At 39.6% G+C, this 23,228-nt stretch overlaps 1 long non-coding RNA gene across 1 annotated transcript; it reads right to left on the bottom strand.

Annotated features, from left to right (window-relative positions):
• Nucleotides 1-5,613: 5,613 nt before the first annotated feature.
• On the bottom strand, nt 5,614-22,389 carry LOC121467684. Its single transcript, XR_005977766.1, has 3 exons — nt 22,081-22,389; nt 21,872-21,994; nt 5,614-5,659 (listed from the first exon to the last, which is right to left on the bottom strand). It is a non-coding gene; the product is annotated as an uncharacterized LOC121467684 (long non-coding RNA).
• Between the last annotated feature and the right edge of the window lie 839 nt (nt 22,390-23,228).

The raw sequence follows: 23,228 nt of genomic DNA, 5'->3' as shown, positions 1-23,228 counted from the left end.
TCATTCCTCCATCTTGCTGATGAATTCCAAGGGATTGGTTGCTCCTTGGTAGCGGATCCCCCAACTCCTTACTCGGTCTAAGATTTCCACTTCTACCTTTCTGTCCGGTGTGTCTGGAGTTTCCGATTCCCGCCGTGGTGGGGTGTTGGTTTGTTTGACCCGTATGTCGATCTGGTTCGCCATTGTGTTGAGTTCCTCCGCTGGTGTGCTGTTCTGATCCGTTGCTCCTTTTTCCTTCTTGTGCTTCTCTGCTAGTACTCCTAGTCTTTGCATTATCGTCTCCGTGTGGTTTGGGTTCTTTGCGAATGCTGACAGTATCTGTCTTAGCTCCTCCACTTTTCCTGTTGTGTCTAATCCGAACTCTCTTGCGTACTTGATCAGATCCACCTTAGTTGCTAGGTACACCCACGTCGACATAACTCTGTACCGATGTCTTTCTCTTTGCAACCACTTTAACCTGCTCGGGCGCCATGTAACGATCCTGCTTTGCTGAGGTAGTTCAACGGTGTCCAGGGGCTCGTTCCAATATTTATTTATGTCAGGAGTGGTTGCTGTAAGAGGTCGACCCGGTTCCCAAAGTATGACACGTAAGCGGGTTCAGTGAAATCGAATCGGTATGCGTTTATTAAGAATTATTTGTTACATAGGATATATATATATATATAGTTCGTGCTGCAGGGGCTTGTCCGCCCGTAGGTTGCCGGGGTCTTCTTCCGTGTCGTCGTTCGGCGTCGTCGTTGGCCGTCGTCGTCCCGGTGGCGGCGGCGTCGGCGGCGGTGGCTGCGGCGGGTACCCTGTGGATGAGAAAGGAAAACAGCCACGTCCCTCTGGGCTATGCTTATGTCTAGGAGGATGAGACAGTTTGGAGGCCGCTTGGGTCTGCCAGTTTCGAGAAGAGGGTGGAGCCGCTTAGGTCTGCCAGTTCCGAAAAGAGGATGGAGGCCGCTTGGGTCTACCAGGGAATGAGAAGTGTGGCGACCACTAGGGGTCGGCCTCGCCGATCTGATCGGTCCTAGTTCCGGGCGCGCAGGGCCGGCGGTGGGCCTCGGAGAACCGAGTGGTGGTCAGGGCGCGTTGCGGACCGACGCAACCCGGGTGAGAACCAGGTGGGATCGGTTCGGCAGACGGCCGAGGAGCGCCTCGGAGAACCGAGTGGTGGAGTCCCCAAAAGATCGGGTGAAACTAATGACGGTCGGTCTTGGGGTGTGGGATCCCAAAGGTCGGATATCACTGATGACGGCCGGTCCTTAGGGGGGTGGGGAGAAGGGGAAGGGGGGGAAACAACTAACTACAATGTATTGGGTGGACGGGGTACTAGACCCTATCCCGAAAAAGACTCCGCAGTTAACTCCCAGAGAAGTTTGCTCACTCCAAAGGGTAAGCCTTCTCCGATCGCCGTCGGCCGCAGAGTGATCTGTATGGGCCCCGGCGCCCTTTTTATATCCTCCCGGCCCTCGCCAGTGTGACTGTAGTTTCATAATCCTATAGCCATGGCCATACCGCGTGTGGCTTGTGGTGGCTATTGGTCAGTGTGACCGTTTCCTTGGTTTGGCGCGCCCGCCCGGATATTTAAATTTGAATATTTCCATTTAACTTAAATTTATTTCGGCTTCTTGCCTTTGAACTTATAATTATTTCGGCTTCTTGCCTTTGAACTTATAACTATTTCGGCTTCTTGCCTACTTAACGACTATCTATAGCTACTGCTTATGTTATTATATCTACTTTGTGCGCTCCTGAGCGTCACAAACTTCTTTGAGCGTTCCAAGAATTGTGTTTTTGTCAGTGTAACTGATCAAGTGGCGTGTTTTGCTGCGAAACAGCAACAGGTTTCGCTTTAGCGGAAAACGCGATTCCTCCAGGACAATCTGATTCCTGAAGCAATTCAATGGCTTGTCTGTTGAGTCGACCGTGTAGGTCAGCGAGAGTTCGCTGTGAACGGTTGCAGCGTCCGAACGTAGCTCATCTTGTAGAGCATTAATGTTTTGCCTTGAAAGGGCATCCGCCACCAAAATCTCTTTGCCTGGTTTGTAAAACATTTTGGCATTGTGCTGGTCAATGTAAGCTTTCCATCTTTTAATCTTGGAATTAGTGTTCTTATCCGCCACAGCGAACGTGAGTGGCTGATGGTCTGTGAAAATGTTAATTTCCCTAGAGCCGTACAGAAAGTTCTGCAGTCTGCCTAAAGCCCACACAATGGCCAGCAATTCTCTTTCGTTGGTGGCATAGTTTTGTTCGGCTTGTTTTAAAGCGCGAGAAATCATTGTTATCGGCCTATTGCCTTGGGAGAGGACCGCACCCATTCCACGGGCCGAAGCATCCGTGGTTAAGTCGAACGGTTTCTGAAAGTCTGGATACATTAACATGACATCTTCTGATGCCAAAATATTGCGTAGACGGTGGAACGCATCGCGTTGAACTTCATTAAATTCAACAGGGATTTTCTTTGATACGTGCTTGCTAACCGAACCATTTTCCCCTTTAAGTATGTCCGATATCGGACGAGCTATAGCGGCAAAGTCTTTAATAAAGACCCTATAGTAGCCGGCTAACCCCAAGAAGGATCTAACACTGTAGACACTCTTTGGTTCAGGGAATTCCTGAATGGCTTTGACTTTTTTGGGATCGGATGTTGCTCCATTTTTGGTTACGATGAAACCCAGAAATTCAATACTTTCTTTGAAGATTGAGTCTTTTCAGGGCCTACACGCATGTTGGCGTCGATTAGACATTTTAACACAATGTTAATGTGTTGAACGTGCTCCGTTTCATTTTTAGAAAAAATGATGACGTCATCAACATAGACAAAGCAAATCTTTCCTATGTGCTCCCTCAGGATATCATCTATTGCTCTTTGGAATATGCTGCTTGCATTGCGCAGGCCGAACGAAGTCTTTTCGCGGTCATGCTCCGCAAGGTAGATTGGGTGATACCCAGACTTTAAGTCGACGGTAGTGAAGTATTTTGCCTTTCCTAGACTTGCTAAGATCATAGGGATGCTCGGCATGGGGTAACGGTCCGATATGGTTTTTTCGTTCAATTTCCTGAAGTCGATTACCAACCTTTTTTTTGGGTTACCGTATGGGTCAGTGCCTTTTTTATCTACCACCCAAGTTGGGCTGTTGTAAGGTGATCTGGAGGGCCTAATTATCCCGTCGTCAAGGAGTTGTTTGACCTCTTTGTTTATGAAATCAGAAACACCCATGAGGCTCGGGTATCTTGAATACACGGGCTCGTTGTCTACTGTTCGGATTGTAGCGACCACAGCAGTATTAACAGGGAGAGCTTCATCTGCATTTGAGAAAGCTTTTTTGTTTCTGAGTATCATGTCCCTAAACTCTTTCTTTACGGAAGGGGGAACTACGATGTCGTTGACATCGGTGAAGTTCACGTCAGCACATTGATAGTACTGGAGTTTTTCGGATATACCCTGGTATTCCAGAGTATTTTTTACCAAGTTCAATTTGACCCCGGCTTGTGTTAGCAAGTCGAAGCCTATGATCGCGTCGAAAGAGTTTAGGGTATCGAGGAGACCCGTGGATCGAGTTTACCGAGAATGACTTGGCGACCGGCGTTATGGTCTTTAGCTCTGTTAAGGGCTTAACATAATTCTTTGCCGCGCCAGTGTCAATCAACATCTTCAGAGATCTCCCAGCCAACCGCCGTTCAATGTACGGAAGCCGGGAGTGTTCCCTAAAAAATTAACCGAGTCGTCACAAGGTGCGAACTCGTTCTCACTCTCTAACTCTTCAACTGCCTCTTTGGCCGCCTTCTCGTACTCTGTTACAGCTTCTTTGGAGTCAGTTTGCACGACATTGTTAACGCGTTGGCGTCTTTGACCTGTTGAACGGTCTGACGAGCTCTTGCGTTTTGGTGCGTTGGATTCATTAGCCTGACGCTTTTTGTCTGTATCTGGAGGAAGGGTCAACTTCCATGGGCTGTGGAGCCTCGGTTTGATTGTCTTTAGGGGTCTGGGGCTGGGGACCGCCATTTTGGCGTTTCACAAAATGGGGATTTTTCTCCTGATTTTGCTCATCTCTGTTAAATCTGGTTGGTTTGCCTTGGGCACGGATTTTGTTACCCTCAGCAATTTGCGCTCGGTCCTGCAGAGCTTTAGCGTAAGAGTTGGCAAACATGCTTCTCTCAATGCTAGCTTCTGCTTCCCTGGCCAGGGCCAGAGCGAATGGTAGATCTTTTGGTTGTGCAGGGAACACAACCGCTCTCAATGACTTTTTAAGGACGGAGATGAAGGCGTGTAAGGCGTCGTCTCTAACCTCCCGGTTGAGCAAATCAGCGCCTTCTTGGTCGTGAGACATTACGATTTTGTTGGTAACGAGCGTGAGTTTCTTTTCAACGTCATCGTAGTATTGCATGAGGGACATCTCGCCCTGCGAAACTAACTCCAAACTCTGTCTCAACAAACGCAAGGATGTTTTATCCGAGTATGTGCAATCTAGCCTAGCTATTATTGCTTCGAAATTTAGGACAGTGTTGTTAGACACTAGTAAGGCTCCAGCTGGGCCTCTGATTTTGTTCCTAATAATCGCTACCGCTTGGTAGTGTGCAGTGCTCTTTGGAAAGCTTTTAAATAGCTCGTACGCGTAGATGGCTGCTTGCCTCCACGCTACATAATCGTCCTGCACACCAGTGAAATCCGGCACGGTTTTAATAATGGGGGATATCGCATTTGATTTTTGGATCGACGGATATTTTCTCGTATGTCATGATTTGCGGCGTTTCCACCTGCAAACTCTGTACTTGTGTAGCCAAAGCGTTTATTTGTGCTGTGAATTGATCTTGTTGTAGCGCTAAAGCTTGCCTGACGGCACCCTCAATGAGAGCCTGAACCTGGGCTAGCTCCATTTCTTCGGTTACAGCGGTGTCTGTAGGTATCTACTGAGCAATTGACTTCCCCCTCCCAACTATCGTCAGTATTATATTCTACTTTTATTTCCCTATAATTCCAACTCATTGGCTTGTGGTTGGCACTTTTCAAAACTTAGGCCGATCGTGAAAGGTCGTCATGTAAAGCTGTTGGCAATAATAGAAAATAGAGTATCTTGGGTATGCAGTAAAAATATAATGCTGCCGAAAGTATGCAATAATTATTTGTTTAAGGTATGCAATGTTTTATTAAAAGAGCGCTGGTAAAAGTATGCAACGATTTTAGCAAAAGTATGCAATAGTTTTTGTTCAAGGTATGCTTTATTAAAGAGCGCTGGTAAAAGTATGCAACGATTTTAGCAAAAGTATGCAATAGTTTTTGTTCAAGGTATGCAAAGTTTTACTGAAAAGTAACGTTGGCAAAAGTATGCAACAAATTTTAGCAAAAGTATGCAACGTTAAAAATGAAATGCTGGCAGAAAAATTCAGCAATATTTACTTTACTTGTTTTGTTTTTTCACGTATCGGTACGTGGCGTTCGTTAATAGTTTCTTTAAGGCCGAAATCACTTATGAACTTACATGTCAATGGGTTCTTGTTTATTGATTGGGCGCAAATTATGTCTTCCGCCTAACTTCGTTGTCGAGTGACGATCCGTGGACGGTGATAACTTCTTCTCTTCGTTGAGGTATTGATGCATCCAATAATTGATTACTGGAACACTGTGATTATGTTGTGGGAAACCTTCCCAGTTGCCCGTCTTGGATGTGGTCAACTATGATTGATAACACAATTAATGTTTTGTATTCTTGTTTTACGGCGATGCCGGAGCTTTAATCATTTATTCGTCTTATGGTGTTGCGATCTAGATTAAGACTAAAGGCTACAGAAATATTCAAGCTTAAGTTAGCCCTGTGAAGTCAATGCATCACGCCATTCGCTCGAGTCGGCGTGCCGACTCAGCATTCTTGCGCTAGCAACACGGTGTCCGTTTACAGTGGCTGCGCGCAGAACTCTTGGTAGCGAGTCAGCATTGCTTACAATAATATTACTTTGTTGCTGAGGGCAAACAGAATGCTTAAGGCTGTGTGTTAAGTGTTGTAGTATTTGTTGCTGAGGGCAACCAAATTATTTATGATTGTGTATGAATAACAATGTATGACAGAAAAGAGTGTATCTTGTGTGCTTAGTTCTTAACTTATATACTTCATAGGGTCGGAGATGTCTCCTTCACTGCGTTGCAAACTTCAGACTGAATTTATTATACCCTCTGCAAGGGTATAAAAACTAAAACTAAGTACGGTGCAGGGATAGTGGTTGAAATGCAAATTTGATTATATAGATTTTTATAATTGTTACAAAGAACACGAAAAGGCTCATGCAGGCCAAAATTTAAGATACATGTTGGCAAGTTAAGAATATGGTAGTTGCGGGTTGGCCCAAAAGGCTCATTAAAAGTTAAGTGGCTTACCAATTCTATGGAGTCAATATCACCTTCCACATGATTGTGCATAAAAATAGGTCCAAGCATGATTCTACGATTTACAAGAGTAGGTAAATTAAGCAATAGTAATCTACTAGAGTAAGAATACAACCTTACTCTTGCTGGTCCCAGTTCAAACCACAACGGGCAAAAAGAAGAAATTTTTTTTGTACCGACTCAATACGATCAATGTGCAATTGATATTGGGTACTCCAAACGGGAGCGCAATATAATACAAGTTTTTGGTTTCAAGTGGTTTCAAACATTATTATTAAAGTGGTTTCAATTATTGCTGCGTGCGATCGGGGCATACCAAAGAGAAAATAAAACCCAAACCAAGCCAAAATACGAGATCTTTAAGCGGGCTATTCATCTGAATAGATGTTTACGTAAAGGAAAAATAGGAGGAGATGCGTTTTGCGTACAGAGCTTGGCCGAACTAGTTTAAATGGAGATTTGCACCCCCTATGAATTAACTGCTCTGGAAGCTGCTAGTTCGTACCTTTAAAAATAAATTCATTTCGCGCATTTATAATAAAATCCATTTTCTTTTTAGCTATATTACATTTATTTAGGCTTTTATGTTTATCATTATGGCAAAGGCATGGCGTGGTCAGCTAATATTCCAATTAAATAATTTAAACCCAAATCGATCAAATTGCCATGCACTGTTGAGGATTTTCGGAAAGAAGAGAGCTGTAGAGAAAAAGGTAAGTTCAAAGTTTGTATGTAAAAATTTATCAAGTAATGCAATACTTATTTCTAGGAATTGGATACCAAAGAAATGCTGATTAACTGCTAATTGGGTGTATAAGTTAATACGTTTTCCCAGCAAAGTTCCCAAGCTGATCATGCATAATTGAATAAAATAATGCAAGGTTAAGGCAGTTAGTTTCATTTTGGAAATGAAATGAATTACAATAAATCCTTAAACAGGACATATAATTAATTGGCACCCAACGCGTTGTAAGACCCTCGACCCGTGTTAAATAAAAAAAAACAATGCGTCGTAAGACCCTCGACCCGTGTTTAATAAAAAAAAAACAACTCGTTGTAAGACCCTCGACCTGTGTACAAAAAAACTCGATAGTAAGACCCTCGATTCGACGTTTAAATAAAAACATTGAATAAAAAAAATTTAAAAACGCGTTCGATTCGTTTTAGAAAAAAACAACAAAGCAACCTTAACTCAACAAAACCAGGCAACAACAACAAATCAACCAAATAAAAATAAACCAGGAACGACGACAAGGACGAAACTAAATTAAAAGAAGGAAGACACCGACAGCGGCAACAACATTTAGTTGTATAATTAAATAAAAACCATGTAAGTAGAGTGTTCGTTGATATTCCCACTATTTTCAAATTGCAAAATATTTTAAAAAATATTTAAAAAGTGATTTTTCAAGAGTCTCAGTCAAAAAAAATGGCACAAGTTCGGAAATTTTTTTTTAGAAAAAAATAAATACAAAAGGAACAAAATTCTTTGTTCTTTGTGTTAAAATCATATGAGCGTTAGAGATATAGAAGAATTCAAAAACTAAACACCGCGGAAAGTTTTCAACAAAATAGTTCAAACATGGCGTTGACCAATGAACAATTAAAATCCATTATAGAAGGCGCAGTTGCGAGCGCACTCGCCGCGCAGGAAAAGAGCTTTGGGCAAAAATTACAAGATGTTCAGAAACGATTAGGTGGTGTAAATATCGGCAACCCAGAACTAGAAACATATAGGGATGCCGAAATCATAATAGGTAACGTTAGATATTATGAAGTCCCTGCCGAACTTTAAGAGAAAGAATGAGACATACGTATCTTGGAGGAAAGCTACCTCTCTGAACGAAAAATACAGAGCAGATGCGCTGCGAGTATTTATTTCGGGCACAAGAAAATCGCTCAGCGACGTTCTTTTTTCGGCAAAACCAACCGCTCTTCTTTCCGCTTTAACATTAGCCCATTCGCAAGTAGTTTTGCACGTAGCACGGAGGAAAAACACCAAAGGTGTCAAAGCTATGAAAGAATTAGAAAACGTTATTTTCGTAAATAAACCATTCTCTATAAAATCAATCCATGGTCACAACATATTAAACAAAAAATGTATAATGCACCTTTTTAATACAAATACAACATTTTTCTTGCTACCAAACCTAACAACGTTTGATGGAATAATTGGACTGGACCTACTAAAAAAAACTGACGTCGTACTTGACCTAATAGAAAAAAAGTTAACTAATAGCAGTCGAAGGAAATTAAATTTTTGAAGTATGCAGATGTTAATTTTACAAAAGTTGATGAAAAAAGTTTGTTTTACTTTTTTAAAAACCAGGTTATTTAGAGAGAAATCGCTAAAAAAAAAATAGCGGAGCTTTGCACGGCTATAACTATTCTAAGCTAGTAAAGCTGCAGACAAGTGATATATGTCATTAAAAAGGAACTGTCAAATGCTAATCATGCTGCCTTAACATAATTTTTACGTATACAGCCCTAGAGATTCATAGCATAGTGGGCAGTTGTCAAGTTCGCGAGGAAAACACAAATAAAATAATATAGACATTTATAAAAAAACAAGAAAGGAAGCAAACTTCGGCAAGCTGAAGCTTGCAGCTATTGCAAATATTAAATATTCTTGAAAAAAAAAATTAAAATTATGATTTACTTATATTTAACCATTACTAAATGTCGAAGAACTTAACAAAAACTTAAAAGAAAGCAAAGTTATAATTTTTTTTCATTGATTTTACCGATTGTTCCCATGGAAACTATAAGTTATAGTCGTCCGATTTTGATGAAATTTAAACCGTAATTCTGAAATATATAACCATTACTAAATGTCGAAGAACTAAACAAAAAATTAAAAAACAGCAAAAATATAATTTTTTCATTTATTTTTTTATTGTTCCTGTGGGAGCTATTTGCTATAGTCGTCCGATTTTAATGAAATTTAAACCGTAATTCTGAAATATTTAACCATTACTAAATGTCGAAGAACTAAACAAAAACTTAAAAGAAAGCAAAGTTATAATTTTTATACCCTTGCAGAGGGTATTATAATTTCAGTCAGAAGTTTGCAACGCAGTGAAGGAGACATCTCCGACCCTATAAAGTATATATGTATTCTTGATCAGCATCACTAGTAGAGTCGATCTAGCCATGTCCGTCTGTCCGTCCGTCTGTTCGTCCGTTTAAATGCAAACTAGTCTCTCAGTTTTAAAGCTATCTGCATGAAACTTTCCCAAAAGTTGTCTTTCTATTGCAGGTAGTATATAAGTCGGAAAGAGCCGGATCGGACGACTATAGCATATAGCTCCCATAGGAACAATCGGAAAAATAAATAAAAAAAAAATGATAACTTTGCTGTTTTTTAATTTTTTGTTCAGTTCTTCGAAGTTTAGTAATGGTTAAATATTTCCGATTTACGGTTTAAATTTCATCAAAATCGGACGACTGTAGCATATAGCTCCCATAGGAACAATCGGAAAAATTAAAATAAATGAAATGAAAAATTAAAATAAAATTAAAAATAAATGAAAAAAATTATAACTTTTCTGTTTTTTAATTTTTTGTTCAGTTCTTCGACATATAGCAATGGTTAAATATTTCAAAATTATGGTTTAGATTTTATCAAAATCGGACGTCTATATCATATAGCTCCCATAGAAATAATAAAAATATATAAAATAACTATAACATAATTGAGCTGCTAATCATCATAGCTTCAATGTTTTTAAACATATACGAAAGTAAATCATAATTTTAATGTTTTCAAAAATGTTAAATTCTTGCAATAGCTGCAAGGGTATATGAACTTCGGCTTGCCGAAGTTTGCTTTCTTTCTTGTTTTCATTTATTTTTCCGATTGTTCCTATGGCAGCTATATGCTATAGTCGTCCGATCCGGCTCGTTCCGACTTATATACTACCTGCAATAGAAAGACAACTTTTGGGAAAGTTTCATGCAGATAGCTTTAAAACTGAGAGACTAGTTTGCATATAAAGGGACGGACAGACGGTCATGGCTAGATCGACTCTACTAGTGATGCTGATCAAGAATATATATACTTTATAGGGTCGGAGATGTCTCCTTCACTGCGTTGCAAACTTCTGACTGAAATTATAATACCCTCTGCAAGGGTATAAAAATTATAACTTTGCTTTCTTTTAAGTTTTTGTTTAGTTCTTCGACATTTAGTAATGGTTAAATATAAGTAAATCATAATTTTAATGTTTTCAAGAATATTTAATATTTGCAATAGCTGCAAGCTTCAGCTTGCCGAAGTTTGCTTCCTGTCTTGTTTTTTTTATAAATGTCTATATTATTTTATTTGTGTTTTCCTCGCGAACTTGACAACGCCCACTATGCTAACAACGTTCAGCAATATATATACCAAAAATTTATGAATCTCTAGGGCTGTATACGTCAAAATTATGTTAAGGCAGCATGATTAGCATTTGACAGTTCCTTTTTAATGACATATATCACTTGTCTGCAGCTTTACTAGCTTAGAATAGTTATAGCCGTGCAAAGCTCCGCTCTTTTTTTTAGAGATTTCTCTCTAAATAACCTGGTTTTTAACAAAGTAAAACAAACTTTTTTCATCAACTTTTGTAAAATTAATATCTGCACACTTCAAAAATTTAATTTCCTTCGACTGCTATTAGTTAACTTTTTTTCTATTAGGTCAAGTACGACGTCAGTTTTTTTTAGTAGGTCCAGTCCAATTATTCCATCAAACGTTGTTAGGTTTGGTAGCAAGAAAAATGTTGTATTTGTATTAAAAAGGTGCATTATACATTTTTTGTTTAATATGTTGTGACCATGGATTGATTTTAAAGAGAATGGTTGATTTCTTTCATAGGTTTGAAACCTTTGGTGTTTTTCCTCCGTGCTACGTGCAAAACTACTTGCGAATGGGCTAATGTTAAAGCGGAAGGAAGATCGGTTGGTTTTGCCGAAAAAAGAACGTCGCTGAGCGATTTTCTTGTGCCCGAAATAAATACTCGCAGCGCATCTGCTCTGTATTTTTCTTTTAGAGAGGTAGCTTTCCTCCAAGATACGTATGTCTCATTCTTTCCCTTAAAGTCCAGCAGGGACTTCATAATATCTAACATTACCTATTGTGATTTCGGCATCCCTATATGTTTCTAGTTCTGGATTGCCGATATTTACACCACCTAATCGCTTCTGAACATCTTGTAATTTTTGCCCAAAGCTCTTTTCCTGCGCGGCGAGTGCGCTCGCAACTGCGCCTTCTATAATGGATTTTAATTGTTCATTGGTCAACACCATGTTTGAACTATTTTGTTGAAAACTTTCCGCGGTGTGTAGTTTTTGAATTCTATATCTCTATCGCTCATATGATTTTAACACAAAGAACAAAGAATTTTGTTCCTTTTGTATTTATTTTTTTCTAAAAAAAAATTTCCGAATTTGTGCCTTTTTTTTTGACTGAGACTCTTGAAAAATCACTTTTTAAATATTTTTAAAAATATTTTGCAATTTGAAAATAGTGGGAATATCAACGAACACTCTACTTAGATGGATTTTGTTTAATTATACAACTAAATGTTGTTGCCGCTGTCGGTGTCTTCCTTCTTTTAATTTAGTTTCGCCCTTGTCGTCGTTCCTGGTTTATTTTTATTTGGTTGATTTGTTGTTGCTGCCTGGTTTTGTTGAGTTAAGGTTGCTTTGTTGTTTTTTTCTAAAACGAAACGCGTTTTTAATTTTTTTATTCAATGTTTTTATTTAAACGTCGAATCGAGGGTCTTACGATCGAGTTTTTTTGTACACAGGTCGAGGGTCTTACAACGAGTTGTTTTTTTTTATTTAACACGGGTCGAGGGTCTTACGGCGACGGGTTTTTTTTTTTTTTATTTAACACGGGTCGAGGGTCTTACAACGCGTTGGGTGCCAATTAATTATATGTCCTGTTTAAGGATTTATTGTAATTCATTTCATTTCCAAAATGAAACCAACTGCCTTAACCTTGCATTATTTTATTCAATTATGCATGATCAGCTTGGGAACTTTGCTGGGAAACCGTTTTAACTTATACACCCAATTAGCAGTTAATCAGCATTTCTTTGGTATCCATTTCCTACAAATAAGTAGTGCACTACTTGATGAATTTTTACATACAAACTTTGAACTTACCTTTGATATCAAACTTTTTTTTTTTTTCTACTTTGGTGGGGGTGCATATATTTTTTTCGGTTTTCTTCTGTTTTTGGGGTAGTAGAGGGGACTTACTTAACCGGCGGTTGGGAGCGGCGGTCGTCGGGTGCGGCGGTTAGCTAAGACACCCTAAACCCGTGGTGCTTGTCTAGGATAAGCCGGATTCGCTGCTTCCGTAAGTCCCCTCTACTACCCCAAAAACAGAGGAAAACCGAAAAAAATATATGCACCCCCCACCAAAGAAAAAAAAAAAGTTTGGTATTATTCGAAAGCATTTTTCAAGACCTTTCCAATGGTATACTTGTCACGATTCTTAATTAAAAATTACTCGTTTTGATCAAAACTATCAAAATTATAATTTCACACCTTCGCGCACAAGCAGTCGTGAGGACGCACAAGTGGGTGGGGGTTGAGATTAGAGCTCGTGGGTATGCGGGTTCACTTTCTCGTACCCTTTCTTACTTTCACACCTTCCGCACAAGCAGTCATCAGGACGCACAAGAGGGTTGGGGTTGATATTAGGGTTCGTGGGTATGCGTGTTCACTTGCTCGTACATTTTCTCAAACGATAAGGATCGGTCCGAACATTTGGCGAGAATATTTAGAATCCAAATAAAACGAGTAAATTCCATCGGATATCATGTACACTGATTATGAAATTTGTATGTGAATGCATTTGGAAAAAAATTAACTGATTATAAAACCGTTAAAAACCCGCTCCTGTATATTCCAGCTACTTTTAGCTTAAGGCTTTGGGAAATGTCCATGGTTGCAATGCAACATCTTAAGCAAGTGTTGACCCTAACCTAAGGACAAGGTTGATACACCATCAATATTTACCTACAACCTGAACCCTCCTACACCACGTTCACCACCCGATAACTTCTATCCATCCTTGTATTGATTTGACCACTGATATCCATTAGACAGGTGTCTGGGCGGGTTTCTATATTCAAGAACAAACATACCTGTATGCACTCCCTGTATATGTCAAACTGTTAAGTGAACATTCTAGACTATAAAAATGACACCACTCAAATTGCTCAGGATCAGTTCTTCAAATGCCTCAGTACTGCATACCAATGGATGTAACTGTGCAATTCATTGACTCCGAGGACGAGGTGGAAGTACCCCCTACCCAAGACTCGTATGTAATTATTATTGAAAACACAGATCAGGAGCCTCTGGATGCTTCCGACTCTCAGGATGCGGTTGAGCTGTTCCTACGAGGCGTGTTTGCGCCTGCTACAGTGTCAACCCAAACGGAGCCTATTGGAGCTGACTATGGCTCCCTTGAGTGGAGCGATTTTCCATTGGGGAGGACCACTGAAGAAGTTTTGAATCAACTAATACGGGACGATGAAGACGATGAAGGCGATGAAGACGATGAAGACGATGAAGACGATGATCAATTTCAATGTGGACAGAGATTTGAATTGGACGAAGCTTTCTCAAACTCTCAAGGCAATACGTTTCCAGATGATGATTACAACTTTGATCAGATCATCGAGTCCAACCCCTCGAACGAATATTTAAAAATGATCTGGGATTGTAATTTCCATGTTGAAAAAAAAATTATAATAAATAAAAAACCTTTTACAAAAATGCAGTTGTTAAAATTGTTTTTTCTTTATTTGATAATTTTCTTGTGCCTTGCGAATGCTTTTTAAGACTGCAGCGTGCTTCAACAGGAGATGAGCGTTATAATCATATCGCAACCAGAATTTTTGTACTTTTGGACAGAAAAAACAGCAATAATATGACGTTCCTGATTTTTGATAATTAAAGTTATGTAACTTTAAGATATGATTTTTGAGGCCTATGCGTCTAGTAAACGATTTTGTTTCTGGACACAACTCACAAAGGAACTTCCTCATTTCAATTTAAAAAATATAAACTGAGTTTTCTTTAAAAATGTTGTCTTATATAGGGTCATGGGTACATTTTTTTTGTAACTATTTACTTATTTAAAAAAGAGATAGATATAATAATGTAAACATGAAAGCATTACATAGTTTGAACTATGTTTCGTATATTTCTTAAAGATAGAGATAGCTATAATAAAGTATATATGAAAATATAGCATAGTTATGTGTTTTAGTTTTATTGTGTTTGTGTATATATGTATGTATAAAAGAGAAAAAAGATATCGGTATATTTTTTATGTTCTGGATAGTATAAAAGACCAAGTAATCTTAGGTAAATCAATTAGTACACAACTGTTAGGTACTAGAGCACATCGAATCAAAACTAGCGCTGTTCAAAAATGGTATGCATATATATTGACGATAAATAAATCATAAAGTAATTTTTGTTGATTTCTTAGGACTTCTTAGAGACATTGAACGAATTGAAGCCTGTGATTGGTTATACAAAAATTGAAAATCTATGCATTGGATTCGAGTATAAGATCACTGGATGCAAGTTGAAAAAGACACCATATGGAACCAAAGTAGCTCTTTATTTAACAGACAAGGACAACAATGATGTTTGGATATTTTTACCTAAAAGTTATGTAAACAAATTTCGTACTAAGACACCTTATAGGAAATTAAATGAGAACGGAATTACTCATATAATATATAAAGGAAAAGATGTAAATAGATATAGTTGTGCGCAAATAGAATTTTTGTCAGTAAATAAGAAAGAGAAATAAATGCATTTTCCCAATATAAAGCCCTGGGTTTCTAAATCCAACATCAGTCTTAAAGCAATCGTAAGAAACGACCACTTCTCCCTTAAAATGTACGCTCAACAAATTGAAGTCTTCTTGATGCAATTTGAAGACATGCTTTTCGAACAACACTTGGAGAGGCTTAAATTCCTAAAGGCTACTCTGGAGGATTTGGAGGAAAAGGAACTAATTCATTCTAAATTTGGATTCCATTACAAACTTTGTCCCTGGAGCGATGATGATGCCACGTCTGGCCCTGACACATGCCAGTGTCATATGCTGCCTGTATTAGAAAAAGTAGCCCTTAGTCTTATGCTTAGATATTATAAGTTAAGCCGACGATTGTATCGAACTGAAACATTTAATAAAATAAATTAATTATCTTTTAAAAACTCGAATTTTATTTCTTAAAATTGGACTTAAACATTTTAAGTATTATTTTGTTATTGTATGAGAAGTTATTTTTCTTGAAATATTTTAAGAAATTTTTAAGTGATTTGTTTTTACTTTTAAAAAGGCCCTACAGCATGCAATAGTGACCGCAGGTATTAGAAAAATATCCCTGTAGTTGTTGCTTATTACAAAAGTATTTATAAGCGTTTGATCTTAAAAATGTTATGAATTCTGTTTTCTGGGGATATTGTCCATATGAATCGAAAAATTCTGCTGATCTGCGACTATTAAAATAAATTGCAATCCAATGAGTTCCGGGCTGATCTGAAGTGTCGGTGTTCGCAACAATTAGAGCAGGATATTTAAAAATGGTTTTGGGTAGCTGGTCCGAAGGAAAAACTCCTTTAAAAATTGATTGTGTTTTGGCATGTTTGGGAAGCAATTGTTGAATTTGTAAAGTATTCTTTTTAAAAAAGCGTTCGAATATTTCTATGTTTATCAATATCAATCATGGAATCATATTCACAGTATACCAGACAAGTAACTGCTTCGTCTCTTCCGGAGCTCTCTTGGTCTTTTTCAGACCGCTCACGGTGACGTGGCCAAACCGGAAGTTGAGTTTGTGGTCACGCTCCACTATCTCATCCCTTCCGGTCTGGTCCATCCCTACGACCAGGAGTGCACCAGCTCCGTCGTTCTTCCTGGAGATGACCTTCCAGGCGTCCGTCTCGACCCGGTTTTGGAAACAAATGAAGGCCAATATTTCCCTCGAATCACTGAATGTGGGGCCGAAGTTACAGAGTGGTGAGCAGGATGAACAATCCATCACCAGCATGGACATTGGGGACGACCAAGGGGATGGACACCCTATGTCATCCCAAGAGCTGGCCCAGGAGCTCCTCCTGGACGAAAGCTGCGAAGAAGCCGAGGTTACCGTGATAGACGGTGGTGGAGAGACTTGCTCTCTCTCTTCACCAGACCTCACGGAGCATCAAACCTCGGAGTGATGGCTGCAACAAGCAGCACTCGGCTAGTCAGGTAAACATACATCGGGCCAAAGCAGCATCTGCTGTCTTGGCGAGGATGTTCACCTCCCAACACCTCGGGCTAGCCCTTGTACAGGAGCCATGGTGGCACCAGGGCATAAAAGGCCTGTACACGAAGGACACTAAGGTAATATGCGAACCAGGAGGATCACCTCCCAGATCATGCATCGTTATAAGGAAAGATATCAATTATAGTATCTTTTCAGAGTTCATGAGCAGAGACTGCGTCGTCGTAACCATCAACGGCACAGAAGTTGCACCGAAGCTAGCAGTGGCCTCCGCCTACTTTGCCGGGGAGGAGGCCTGTCCACCGCCAGGAATACCCGGGCTAGTGGACCACTGCCGGACGAACAAGATCCCCCACATCATAGGATGTGATGCCAACGCACATCACGTGATCTGGGGTAGAACGGATGTCAACAACAGAGGTGAGCAATTACTAGAATTTATTTTAAACAATAACCTAGAGATCTGTAATGTCGGCGCCAGGTCGACATTTGTTACTAGGGTACGAGAAGAGGTGCTAGACATAACTCTAGTAACCAATTCTTTTAAACCCCACATTAAGAACTGGCATGTGTCACCAGAAGAATCAATGTCCGACCACAGGACAATTTTGTTTGAAGTAGCCTTCAAAACAAAAAGATGTAACCCTAAAAGAAACCCCAGAAAAACAAACTGGGACAAATTCAGGTCAACTCTAGAGCTCAATCTTTCCAACGAACCGTCAGGATACCCTAGACATCCCTTGGAATTAGACAGAGCGGTAGACAACCTGGGCCACAAGATAGTAAATGCCTTTGAAGACAGTTGTCCTCTAGGCAGACAGAGGCGGGAAACAGATGCACCATGGTGGAATGCCAATCTTGAACGACTACGAGTAACCACTCGGAAGCTCTTCAACAAACCAAAAACTGATAGAAACTGGGAACTATACAGGCAAAGCCTGACGCTCTACAACAAAGAGATCAGGAAGGCCAAACGGAAAAACTATAGGAACTTCTGTGAGGCAATAAGTAAAGTCAACGAGGGCGCGAGACTGCAAAAAGCAATGGCTAAAAGTGCAGCGGATAGTAATTTAGCCCTGAGGAAAGGGAATAACACCTTCACCTCTACGGATCGGGAGAAATTAGAATTGCTATTTGACACGCATTTCCCGGGGAATACTCCCACTATGGGAAACGCAAGGCGTGATCAACATAGAACCCCTAGGACAGTAGCCAGTGACTGGGCAGCAGCCAAATCTATAGTTACGTCCGAGAAACTCAAATGGGCTATTGGAACCTTCCAACCATTTAAATCACCGGGATTAGACATGATCTCTCCAGCTTTCTTACAGCAGGGGCAGGAACTACTCCTAACCCGCCTAAGAAGACTAATGGTGAGCAGCCTAGCCCTTGGGTATATCCCAAGTGCATGGTGCAGCGCTAGGGTGGTCTTCATCCCCAAGATCGGGAAGAAAGACATCACCAGCCCAAAGTCCTTCAGACCTATCAGCTTAACTTCGTTTTGTCTTAAAACGCTGGAAAAACTGGTAGACTACAACATCAGAAGAACAGCTCTCAGAGACTGTCCGCTGCAAAACACACAGCATGCATATAGAGCAGGCCGTTCAACAGACACTGCACTTTATCAACTATGTCGCACCCTAGAAGGGGCAATTGACAGCAAAGAAATAGCTATCTGTGCCTTTCTAGACATAGAGGGAGCCTTCGACAACACATCACATGATGCAGCATGCATATAGAGCAGGCCGTTCAACAGACACTGCACTTTATCAACTATGTCGCACCCTAGAAGGGGCAATTGACAGCAAAGAAATAGCTATCTGTGCCTTTCTAGACATACAGGGAGCCTTCGACAACACATCACATGATGCAGTTCGAGCTGCCCTGTCCAGAAGGAACATAGACACTACTACGAGCAAATGGATTGGCAACCTACTTGAATCCAGGCAAGCAACATGTACACTGGGTTCGGAAAGAGTGACAATTGCTACCAGCAAAGGCTGCCCGCAAGGAGGAGTACTGTCCCCTCTGCTATAGAGTCTGCTAGTAGATGACCTTCTCAGCAAACTTGCTGGAAAAGGAATTCAATGTCAGGGATACGCCGATGACATCGTGATAATCGCCAGAGGCAAATTTGAAGCGACACTCTGCGACATCGTCCAACTCGGACTGAGGACAACGCTGGACTGGTGCAGGGAGGTTGGACTCAACTTAAATCCTGCTAAGACACTCATCGTTCCTTTCACAAGGAAGTACAAACTACAGAGAATGAGACAAATCTCACTGCTAGGAACTCCTATAGAAACTAGCCGAGAGGTTAAATATCTAGGAATCACTTTAGATAGTAAACTGACTTTCGCTTCCCATGTCCAAAAGACATTGGAAAAGTGTTACAGAGCACTCTACACCTGTCGGAAAATTTCTGGGAAATCCTGGGGAACCAGGCCTCAGATAATACGATGGCTATACTTAATGATCGTGAGACCAATCCTCACTTACAGAGCACTTGCATGGGGCAAACGAGCTAAGCTCATCAGCATGCAAAACCAGCTAGGAAAACTACAAAGACTTGCATGCGTATGCATGACAGGGGCAATGAGGACCTGTCCTACAACTGCCTTAGAAGTTTTGATGGAGCTAACACCACTCCACTATGTGATTGATATTCAACGCAAAGCTACACTCCTGAGAATAAGCACTGAGGGCACAGGTAGTGGTTGCATTTTAAATAACAGGGATGCGACTAATCTGTTAGGTGAGGTGCCCCTAATACTCCACCCTAGGGATGAAATGACAGCCGAACTAATCTTCGAGCAGAACTTCACAGCACACCTAGGCAATAAGAAAGATTGGACCACACTTTCCGAAGTGCACCCGATGGCTAAACACACCATTGCATGGTACACAGATGGATCCCTGACACAACAAGGCACGGGCCTTGGAGTGGTAGGGCCTCGCATAAAATACCACGAATCCCTTGGCCAATACACCAGCATATTCCAGGCTGAGGTATGTGCCATTGGACGTTGTGCAGAGCTCAACATACAGCGTGGATACAAGGAAAAGGACATATCGATCCTTTCGGACAGCCGAGCAGCAATTACTGCTTTACATAGCAACAAAATCACCTCGAAGCTAGTCCTAGAGGTGAAGAGTAAGCTAAATATACTGGGCAGCCGAAATAGGCTGGCCCTCAGATGGATTCCGGGACATAAGGATATATCCGGAAATGAACTTGCCGATAAAATGGCAAAACTAGGAGCCGAACAGCCCCTGGTAGGCCCAGAGCCCTACTGTGGCATAGGGAGGCACACTATAAAAGAATACCTTAGGAAAGTGGAAGGCGCTATGAGACAAGAACACTGGAGAAATACCCCAGGCCTAAGGCAAGCCAAAACTCAAATAAATAACTATAACAAGAAGAGGTTCAAGGAACTTATTCAACTGGGGAAAAATTCACTTAGGATCGTTACCGGATTACTAACCGGGCACTGTAGACTGAAAAGTCACCTAGGTAAGATAGGAATAACCAGCAGTAGAACTTGCAGATTCTGAGACATAGAGGACGAAACCTCTAGACACATAATTGCAGACTGTCCGGCGTTAGCAAGTATAAGATGTAAAATCTTAGGAACCAGAACTCTTACACCTGAGCTCCTAGGAAGAATCAACCAACTAAAACTCCTCGACTTTATTCGAGGAAGTGGGTTGATATCTGAGCTGTAGGCTCTGAATGGGGGTACAATAGATCTTACAGGTCGCGGTACACTGGACACCCCGATATTAATAATAATAATGAAATTCATAAGCCCGCTCGGAAAAACTTTAGACGCCGAAAATTTGTTCAAAAAGGGATAAATGATACGTGGCAAATTGATTTAGTCGAAATGATAACGTTTAGTAAAGAAAATGGAGGTTTTAGATATTTACTGACCGTTATTGATACGTTTTCAAAGTATGCCAGCATGATTGAGTAAAAGACAAGACTCTATGTATTTTTTTTACAATTAAACCATCTTCTAACCAAAGTTGAAGCTGTTTTAAATGAATTATGTATTCACTTTTATTAGTTAGGTCAGCAATCAACTTTCCTTGCTTACCCCCTGGCGGAACTTTATTTTCTGGACAGAAAGGCAGGTAGTTATGTAGGTCATGTCGATCGGAAGGGTACTCTAGATCAACTTCTAGCATATATCCTATATTACCATCAACAGATATATTTTTATAGTCAAAAGATTCTACTTCTTCTTTGTCTAAAAACTTAAACCCTGAAAGCGGTAAGGGCTGACTCATAGCCCATCCATATAAATTATTTGCATCGATATAACTTAGAAAATTTATTGGTTTTATGGGATCAAAGCTTTTTAAATATTTATTATTGGCTATGGAAATACGCTGAGTACATTGAGTTAACCCACATCGTACTGCTCTTTTTAAAAAATTGTACATATCACCATCGCTTATTAGTTCTAATTGTACATTAGTAAATTTAAGCATTGCATCCCATGATATTGATGGTGCGGTAACATAATTTACGGGGTCCAACTTGTATATCTGTTGACAAATTTTTCTAAAATTTTCAAATACATCGGCCAAAATTAAAACATCACTTTCTAAATAAAGTTTTAAATAATCTTTTATGGTCTGACAGTTGAAAGATTCCCAAACTTTTAGTGCAAAATTATAATCGTCTATACTACATTTTTCGTCACTGAGAGAATTATAAAACCTATCAATACTAGGAAGTTGTGTCTCATTAAATTTCTCTGTGCTATCTATATAGTCATACGGGAACACATTCATCCTCCTCATTTGCTTAAATTGTTCTCCCTCAAATTTTGTACTAAGAATTTTAAAATCTTTGTCTTTCATAGAGCTCGCTAGTTTTTCCAAGCTTGAGTTTAAAAATCTAACTGAATCTATGTATCTAATTTTATATCTATTTGTGCTGTTAATATTTATTGTCTGCGTTAGTGCTATATATAGTTTTTATTACAAGGTATTGGACTTAATTCCCCCTCTAGTTTTGTAATGAACAAATGTAGATCGTATTTCGATAAGTTATGAAAAACTACTGGGAAGAATGGATCACTTAAGTTGTACTTAGGCTTACAATTCTTATGAATAGGACCTACGTATTGTCCAGTAAATTGGTTGTAGCATTTATCCAGATCGCACGCATTTATTTCCACCTCACAGGCGGTGCAATTACCTTCTTGGGCGCGAACATCTATGGGGCTGACACTCGGTTTCTTGGGGGTTGACCAATATATGTTGTACAGACTCGAAGTTTTTTGTTTCAGAGCTGTACAAAATTTTTGCATGCAATCATCACCTGAAATTTTGATAAATTTTAAATAAATAAATCATTTAAAAAAATCTAAGGGTTAATTAATTTGTAATATAGTTTTTTCTATTTACCGTCGTATGTCCACAAGTCATTTTAACTAGGATTATATTTGTGTACAACATAAAATGATACTGCACAGGCAGTATGCTTCTGTACTTTTGTTGTTGACGAAGATGATGGTGAATTTAGGCATGTTCTGTAACTTTCCAGAACAGCCTCAATATCGGAGGAGATAATTTCTTGTGGTATCCTTTAAACGACGTTTTTGTGTTAGGCTCTGGATAAAACGAAGCCACTTTTCCTCATTCAAATTTGTTGTGAGTAGTGTTTTTAACGTGATAACACTGAAGACAATTTTCACAAAAGTATCCTCCCGATTTGGCTTTGGAAAATTTTGATGAACATAATGTAAACACATTTGTTATATAGGCGTAGTGCATCGTATTTTGGTGTATATTATCGATACCCAATATATTTATGTGGTTTTGTCTTCTTTCTTTTGTTTGAACAGTTGGTCCAATAATTTTTTCGCCAGCTTCATCAATTTCATAAATGTTTATGCTGAAGTCCGCATTATTTTTCTCAAAGTGTTGTACACCAAGTTTATCGATTGGAAATATAATTCCTGAAAAATTCAACGTTATTCCGTCATATATAATAATTTCATCATTGATGTTAATGTTGTAGTTTTTTGGTTTTGTCATTTTTTCTGTTGAATATTTCGGGAAGTTTTATTTCGTTTATTTAGACACATGTCCATTGGGTTAGAGTACTTTATTTAAACTAAAAATTGGTTCTTGTCTTGCGGGTATATAAAGGCGGAAGCCCTTGCAAACTCACTCCCAGTCGATTAAAAAAAACTCATTCAATCATGAACACTTCAAGTCGAAATTCAAGCATTATAGTAGATTTTCAATATTTACTCGGAAACAATAAACAAGTTTTTGTTAAGGAACTAGCATTCATGCCGACTGGAACTGCGACACCTAATTTCTTTCATTTTAAACCGCCGTTTAATATCAAAGAATTGGATAATGAGACTCTTAAGCAACAACACATAAATCAGCGAAATATAAATGGATTGGATTGGTCAGCTGGTGATATACCGTATACATGTCTTGAAGATATACTTTCACCACTTAACAAGTATCAAACAGTTTATGTTCGGTGTGAAACAAAGAAAAGATTTTTAACCAAATATTTATCAACTAACATAATC

This window comes from Drosophila elegans, unplaced genomic scaffold (genome assembly GCF_018152505.1).
Source record: "Drosophila elegans isolate 14027-0461.03 unplaced genomic scaffold, ASM1815250v1 contig_512, whole genome shotgun sequence".
NCBI lineage: Eukaryota > Metazoa > Arthropoda > Insecta > Diptera > Drosophilidae > Drosophila > Drosophila elegans.
The sequence above is the reverse complement of the archived record's forward strand: the minus strand, read 5'-3'. Positions and strand labels throughout refer to the sequence as shown.